Raw genomic sequence first — 8715 nt, forward strand, 5'->3', positions numbered from 1 at the left:
GATGTTAGGATTTGAGAAGATTTAGAAGACTGTCCTTTTTGGAGATAAGTTCAAAACAGTTCCTCCATTCCCCCTTCTCTTGTTAAAATTAACAAGTCTTACAAACAAACTTTCAAAATCAGGTGGTTTTTGTCCTTTCCTCAAACGAAGGAGGAGACACAGACAAAGTGCAATAAGAGAACTATTCCAAAATAACCACATAGCAGAAGATTTTTTTCCCAGCCTGCTGGCACTCCAACTTCACTTGAGTTCGCATGACTTCCTTTTTCTTACCAAACTCCAGTGGCATGAGGAGCTACTTGTGAAAGGGCAACCTGCATGGCTCACGTACAAACAACCAAGCTCGCAAGCTGACCCCAAGCAGAATCTGCAGCCCAATAAATACAAAGCACTGGGAAGCCAATACCAGCCTCTGATAGCTTTTCCAGCCACACAGGGCATTCTGCCACTGGACTTCAGAGTTCCCTGCTCTGTGAGCTCAGTGTCCACCTTGTTTTGATCTCCTGGGCAAGGAGTCTGTTGGGTATGGAAGCTATCAAGTGATGGATGCAATTCTTCCAAGAAGGAAAAAGTGTAAATATGGAAATAAGATTTTGATGTATCATTTTCACAGATTATATATAAATATATATATATGAGAGAAAAGGATTTCCATATGAAAAGGTTCTATTCTTTATGTAAATCTATTTTTGATGTTGGGTTTGGTTTTGGGTTTTTTTTGCCCGCCCCTCCCCCCCCCTTTTTTTAGTACAGCAGATGTTCTGGGCTTGCTCAAAAAAGGCAGACATAATAGCATGCAGATGCAGGGAGTTCTGACACCAAACAGATGTGATCTAAAGTTTGTATGCTTGAAACCAAAAACAATTAAAATGTATAAATGCATATCTATGTATTGACTATAAGTCTGGATTACTTTTTTTTTGGCTGTTATACAGATTTTCCATAATATATATGTAAGATAAGTGACACCTTCTCAAACTAATCACAGAAGTGCCAAGCTTTTTTTTGTTTGGTTTGTTTTGTTGTTTTTTTCTTCCCCCGCCCCTACCCCCCCCAAACCATACCAACTCTTTTTCCCTGTCTAGATCCTGTGAAATAAATAGTCAAATAAGCCTTAAAATACTCACAAAATTTAAAAGCTTGGAATGAGTTATTCTTTTCTTGCCTTCAGGCCAGCCACTCTAAACCAGCCTGCAAAGGTGACTGACATTTCTGACTCACTCCCTGTATCTCTTTGATGCACCTTTCAAAGTATAATGCAAAATTTGCTAAGTATATATTTTGCAAAGTATAGTGCAAAATTAGTACTTTCATCCTTGGCTACTGCTATCTTGTTACCATCGCAAAGCGTGCAAAATTCCACATAATTTCAGGGGTTGTGTGTTGGAATTACTTTTAGATCCATCTGTGTGCAAACAGAGGTTTTTGCAGAGAAGCACAGGCGAGCAGTACCATTCTCCCAGTAAGCAGGCCAGCAAGGCTGTATCTGGCTGGAGAGCGGTACAAAGATAGCTCATGTAGGCCTTCCTTAAAGTACAGGCTTGTACCTTTCATTTAGATTTAAAACTTAGGTAATTCAGTTCATGTAAGTGAAGTGTCCTGAAAATTGCATTGCTGCATCTGATAATTGGAATTTGAAACTTCTGTAATTTTGGATTTGAAATATTAGTGACAATGGAAGTCCATTTGTTCCATGGAAATCCATTTCCTGAGTTAGCTTTAAGAGCCAGAACATTAAGAATATGCTGCAGATATCTTGTGACTTACAAAAATCTTATTTCAGTTATATTTCTCGTTATGATAATGTTCAATCTAACAGTCTCACAAGAGAACCACTGTATATTGGTTTGTCTGACAGTTGATTTGTCTAAAAGTTTTTAAACAGCTTTAACAATCACATTAACACTTACTACGTTATGAGTTAAAGGTGCTGCACACAGGTAGTCAGCATTGATGTATTTTATAAATTTTATTCTGCCTGGCTTCAAGCAGGATGAAGGTAGTGACAATACCTTTCTGGCAAACCAAAAATACTTGCAATGGCCAATATGCTTGGTAACGTAATCCCCAGCTTCATTAGGGCTCTGCTTCCAAAGTGTAACCCACAACTAGTGGTCGCCAAAACTTAAAATAAGTAAAATCAAGCGGATATACATAAACTACCTGTGTAATAAACCTCTGAGAAGCATTTCACAAACACCATTGTTGGCGTGTGATGTGATGGTTTAAATCAGACCACAGTGGTCCCCAACTACACTGTACATATGTTCAGTTCTGGACTAAATTTTTTAGTTACACCAGCAGTTTCATAGGAATTACGTTTTTGTGACTGAATTTATGCCCCACTCATCAGCCATTGTGCTTATGGGCAAGAACACATTCACTTTCTGCCCTGTGTGTGCCAGGTGACAACACAGCTCAGAGCAGGTACAGCCTGAAGTGCTTTTTTCTGTGGTGGTAGACAGCTTAAAAATGGCTTTGGGAAATGTTGATTTTTCTACATCTGCCTTTGCTGTTCTTTGGGAAGTACACATCTCTTTAGTGGTACTTTGTTCACCAAAAGAAGACCTGGCCAGCACTGCCTCCATTTCTCCCAGCAGACATTTGCTCCATTATTTTTCTGTCCATCTGGACAAGACACTGTGGTAACTGTATAGCTCATTCTTGTTTGCTGCATGATCTCACTGATTTGATCTGATCCTCCTAAGAGAGAGGTCTACTAGGCCAATTACCAGCTCTGTAGGTGCATGTAAAAAGAAACAGATTACTTAAGGCTGGAGTTTAACCAATTTTTCTCTATGCAAAGATGGGTATTGCACAAACAAATTTAAGACAAATGTCTGAGAAAATGTCATAGAATACTTGAAGTCATGTTTTAAGCCTAATCAGTCGTGTTTTATATTCATTATTGCTTCCACTGTTACTCTTCCTTTTAAAACTTAATTGTAATTATTTTTTTAAGTGCACAACTTGATGTTATAAATCAGTTTTTGTTTGAAGTTAATACTCATTCATAACTTGTTGGCTGCTAATGAATGGAAATTCAATAGTCCTTGTTCTGCATCTTAGCAAGATGAGTATTAAAAATGTCATGAACATGGAATGGAGTAGTTTTTAATTTTCAATCATTTTTTCCATATTTATTCTCTCCATTTTATTTAATTTCTGTGTTCAAGATATCACCACCGTTACAGTAGTGGAAATTGATGGGAGTTTTCTTTCAGTGAAGATCTCTCAAACTCTGTGCCTTCTGGCAGCGAGGTTCTGCCTGAGAGGGCGTTGCATGCAAACTTCCTGACGTAGATGGAACCAGTGCCTCAGCACAGGGCTGAGCAGAGATGCAGCTGGAGGGTCACTGGGCCCGCTTCGATCCCATCTGCTGGCTTCACCGAGAGGAATGAGAGCTGTATGCACGAGTTGGCTGAGGGAAGCCTTTTGCAGTTCTAAAATCTGAATTATATAATTACAAAGAGTCTGAAATTATGTATTTTTTCCAAAAATATTTCGAAGGCCTCATAATAGCTAAATAATATAGTGATAACTTTAATGGATTACTGAATGAAACTCCATTTCCCTTTCTGGAGGTTTTTTTTGCCAGACTAACTCCAGTGAAGCCAACCTGGGAAAAGTAAATGCATGCATGACAGTTACCAGACGACTACTGATACTTTTGTTTCACACTCTGGAGTCGGAGAAAGCAAAATACACTTTTGTCTTAATCTCTCCCAAGGTCGTGTATGAAAGCATGTTTCTCGTTTAGACCTACAGAGTGAGGGAACACTTCCGCTATTACCCACTTCTATTTCCTGTCTCTTCAATAGATGAGGATTTATCTCCTATATGGAATAGGAACATGCAATACTTTGGCTATAATTATAGTAGACATTCACTGCTAAAACAAGAGTTAAGCCTTTTGCAGTATACGAGTACAGAAGCGACACAGAGATAAATGTGTATCTGCTTTTGACTTTACAAGGAAAATTCTTAAAATTGTTTTTGAAAACTTTCACAATTACAGCATGAAATACTGCAGAGTGATCTTGCTGGGGCACTTTCTATTAAGAAAAAAGCCAACACAACAGCAAGTCATGTTGTACAAACCTGAAAAACCCTCTTTTGTTCCAAATGCACTTACTACAGATTCCTGCCCACAAGAGCTGAAAAATTAATTTAACATGAATCATCCATCAGAAATACAATAGACACTATTTAAGTGCCCTCAGAACACTTGAAGAAAAAAACCTAAATAACTAACTAGAATTTTTAGTAGTAGTGATGTTCAAAGTGGTACTACTAAAAGGAAAAGGTCACAGAAACATTATCTTAAAGCTGCATGTACTATAATTCAGTTCAGAGACGTTTTGTTCAGAACTCAGCCAGCACAGCAGCACATCTTCACATTTCTGTAGGTTTGTGGAATACACGCTTCCACTAAATAACGTAACGCAAGAGAACACATGGCCTCTAGGTAAGTACAAGGACTCGACGTCAGACCAGCATAGACATCCACTTAACATGTATTATTTCTGAGCAACCACACAAACTGCTGAAGGTAGCATAATTCATAATACTCTGATTATAGAAACACAGTAATCTAATGTCAGGCTATTTGTTCTTGTTAAAATGGTCTTTTAAGAGAGCTTGGTTTTGCCATAAGTCACAGGAGACCGCTCATCTTTGCCGCTAATAGTGTAACAGACTGTGCTTTAGTCTGGCACTTTCTGAGCCAGTGTGAGAATTTCTCCACTAAAGCTGGTGACTCAAAGCACGAAGGAACATTTTTAACCTGCTCTTGCGTGCAGGACGCAGCTGTGCCCAGCATCCATCACACAACCCAGGGGGAAGCTGCTGCTCTCAGCATTGACCTAACCAATGCCTCAGGCTCCCAGCAGTTCCCCACCAAAGGCTGGGTTTATTCTCAAGTAGTGACCCAGAAATTGGTTCTCTTTAGGATACGCACTCTTACAAGACACTTAACTGTGGAGAGGCAGAAACCAGAACAAATCTCACGGCCAAGTCCAGTTCTCAGACTTCATACCACCACTTAAAGTTCTGTAACTGTTCATAGATCATACCTTGGCACATTTCCTCAGCCATCAGACAAAATATTATAAGCTTTGAATTTGCTTCTGGGACTGTGAAGCAATAGCATTTCATCTTCTCTACCTACAGTGTTGTCTTTTGCTTGACGTCTGCAGATACAGAGATGTTCAGAGAGACGTGCAGGTTATTAAAGCTGTGCTTTTAACTGATGACCAAGGTGTGAGCACGTGACACGCTCGTTACAACATTACAGACTGGTAACATGCTGTGGTTCTGTAACAGCAGTTTTGCTTCTTCCAAATAATGTAAACAGTACTTTTGACTGGTTTCCTATCTCTAGCTAAGATGATGACCAGTTTCTTCTCAAGAACAAAAAGCATCTAGATCTCTCAAACCTAGTGCTACTTGCGTAAGCTTTAATCTAAGAGAAAAACCAGTATCTTCATGGCAGCTGGGCTAAACTTGCTTCTGTATCAATTGCAAGCAGCACTGGGCTAATGGCTGACAGCTCCAAGTTTCCTCATTTGATTCCTTTGAAAGTATTTTATGCATATCCACGGTTATATGGAAACAAGAATCATTATCCATCACACATTAGATCCAAGATCTAAATTTCAATTTGCCATGGAACAGAATAATTCAGGACAGTTTTCCACAGACTGGGTTTTTGGGCTGTAAAGGTTAAGGCTTTAAGTATCTACTATGTATCTGCTCTTTAGCGGAAACTCTTCAATATACATATTACTTACAGTGCTATGGATTCACAGAACAGTGAAATGCTCCAAATTGGTCCATGAAAGCTTTACTGTTCCCAGAAAGGAGAACTTGGTGTTCCAGAAAAGTGAACAGATCTACCCCTAGTGTCTAATCAAGGCAATGGAGCACCTGGATGCCTAGTAGAGCTGCAGGACAAGCAAGTAACTCACAGTACTTGCAACAGCAGAGGCATTTTCTTACAGAGACTATCAACCCTCACTTCCCTCCCAGTCAGCTACTGAGCTACAGACCAGCTGACACAGAATTCCCCTTACCCAGAGGGTTACAGAAGACAATGGCACCACCAGCAGCAACTGGTTTTCCTGTGACCCTGCAGCTTTGACGCACCATGGACGATGTCCTAATGACCCTTGCACAAAGGCGATGGAGCTGTGCTGAATGGCACCTTTTTCTGTCAAGCAGAAGGTAGAGCTCAGATCATGCTGCACACCACCACCCTGTTTTCCACTGCTCAGTGTGCTGAGCTGCTTGGCAGTAGCATTATGGGCACTTAAAGCTCCAGCTGTCTATAGCACTTAAATTTGGCAAAGCCTCAATATTAGCCGTAGTGCAGTCATGCAAAGCATGCTTCCGCTCATCTCTTCAGCTTATGTAAACTGAAATGTTTGTCTTCTTAACAGGGACCTCTACCCAAAACATGATTTACAGCAGTGTAGTTTGCTTCAGAACACACCAATAACTGTATAATCAGAGAATGACTGCACAGAACTTGCGTAGCAGTTTTTGTCATATTAAGCAGTCACAATCAATGCTTTCAAAAAGAAAGCTCAAGTTAATTTTAAAATACAAGGATCACAGTCCAAGCCTTCATACTCCATTCATGTATTTATGTAGGCATTTGACATATTCTGGCCATCAATTTCTTCCCCAGACCTATTCCCTTGCCATCGTGCCTCGCTCTAAGTGAGGGCAGCACAACAATGAAATTGGAGGCATGCAAAGCGCACAAGCAAGCTTTGGACACGTTTGCTTTGGAGTTGGTCGTTTCTCCCCTACCTCCTTTCTTGCTATTGCAAGACTTGCTCCATTATGAAGTTACTCGTACAGATATTGTTAACAATAACATAGTTTACAGACAATGCACGCTTGACCGGGATTCTTGTGTAATGAGAAAGCAGTTCCAAGAAAATGGAAATATTATTGTGCCCTCCAGCACTCACGGAAAAGCTTCAGGAAATTAAAGATTTTACATTCTCCTTTGCTTAATAAGGAGGCCCTGAACTCAACACTGAATCTGCCTCATATGCAGGAAGAAACAAACAATTTCCTCACATAGCAGGATCTTGACCGTGTGCTATTGGATCAGGTAAGTAAAAGATTCAGATCCCATTATATTTTGCTTCAGTTTTCCTTCCTCTGATTTTCATTTCTAATATAAGATCTCTAGGACAGGAACTGTCTTCCTCAAAGGGGACCTTTAGCACCTAGCCCAGGGAGCTCTGATTTTAGGCAGAGCTGCTTGGCTGAAATGTTCATGACAACCCCACTCACAGGCATTCAAAAAAATTATAATTCTTCATGAAATACGCTGCTGTTTAGGCATGTCTAATTAAGAATAGAACAGGAGAGAAAGGGCCTTGTTAAATCAAATTCAAGTCTCTCCAGAAGTTCTGATTTAAAGATCAACTTACTACACAGAATTTCCACTCCATTCCATTCCATCTCCTTTGAGAATAGGTTTCTAAGGGTACATTTGTGGAAAGAAAAAAAAAAAAGTGTGTTTCAAAGACTGAGTGGTCTGAGCTACTAAAAATATGTGTAAAAATAAAATTAATTTCAATTTTTTTAAAAAACAACAACAACGCTTTATCTGCCTCTATCACACTGTTTCTTACTGAAAGTGTATGGGTTTTGTCTGATCTAAGTATACTAAATAATAGAGCTTCTGCTACTTCACTTGGAAAAGTCATTCAAGAAGGCCAATTTCCCTGCCAATAAGTTATATATGACAACATATCAACACTTCTAACCAGATTTTGTATGGAAAGAACCATTTTTCTCTGGCAACAGCAGTAGCTTTAGCGTACATATGAGGCATCACATCTCTGGTTTAGCAAGATGCCAGCACTTTGAGTGCCAAGGAACCCTTGGCCAAAACTAGTATTAGAACATATAACAAAGCAGGTTGGTTGCTGGACTGAGAATGAGAAGGTAACTAACAAAAAGTGGAAGTTCCCACAAGTCCATCCCTTTCACAGGGGACAGAATATCCCCATTACTCTCCAGAGCTTTCTGTGACCTGTTTCTTGGCCTTAAATAATTTGCTGCCCTCCTCCAATTTGTCCTTGCAGGCTTGTTTCCCCAGACAGCCTCAGATCTGAATGCACAGGCTCCCAGCATTGGGTGCTGGCTGCTGGGAGAGTGCTGGCCCACGTCCCTGGCTGACCCCCTGGCACTGCCCTGAGGCAAGCACTAACACCCTTTTCTCTCAAGAGCTGCAGAAAAGAAACACCCTTAGAGCAAAAAAAGGTAGGAGGCCACATTCTAATCCTACTCATCTTCAAGAAAGAACTCTGTGAAGTTTTTTCTTCCCCAGAAGATTTGGTTATAACATGCAATTAGGAGAAACTGATCCCACAACAGGCTTGCTTAGATGTTAATGGCAGTTTGATGAAAAGCATGTTTGACTGAACTGCTCCTTCCACTGTGGTGTACCCAGGGTGACTCTCACTTCTGCCTGCAGTGCAGGCAGATATCAGTGCAGCACCCAAATGGCAATGAATCCCTTCATTCAAGGTTTTTATTATTTTCTTGGAATGTTTCAGTCTGGATGGAAATATGAGAGGTTCATAGTCACATTCTTTACAGAGGTCATTTGCATTTATAGTTTGACTTGTCATATTTTCAAAAGTTTCTATTTTTTCTAACGAACATAGCTTAGTTTGCACTTGTAAA

The sequence above is a fragment of the Mesitornis unicolor genome, unplaced genomic scaffold (genome assembly GCF_000695765.1).
Source record: "Mesitornis unicolor isolate BGI_N332 unplaced genomic scaffold, ASM69576v1 scaffold1561, whole genome shotgun sequence".
Taxonomy (NCBI): domain Eukaryota; kingdom Metazoa; phylum Chordata; class Aves; order Mesitornithiformes; family Mesitornithidae; genus Mesitornis; species Mesitornis unicolor.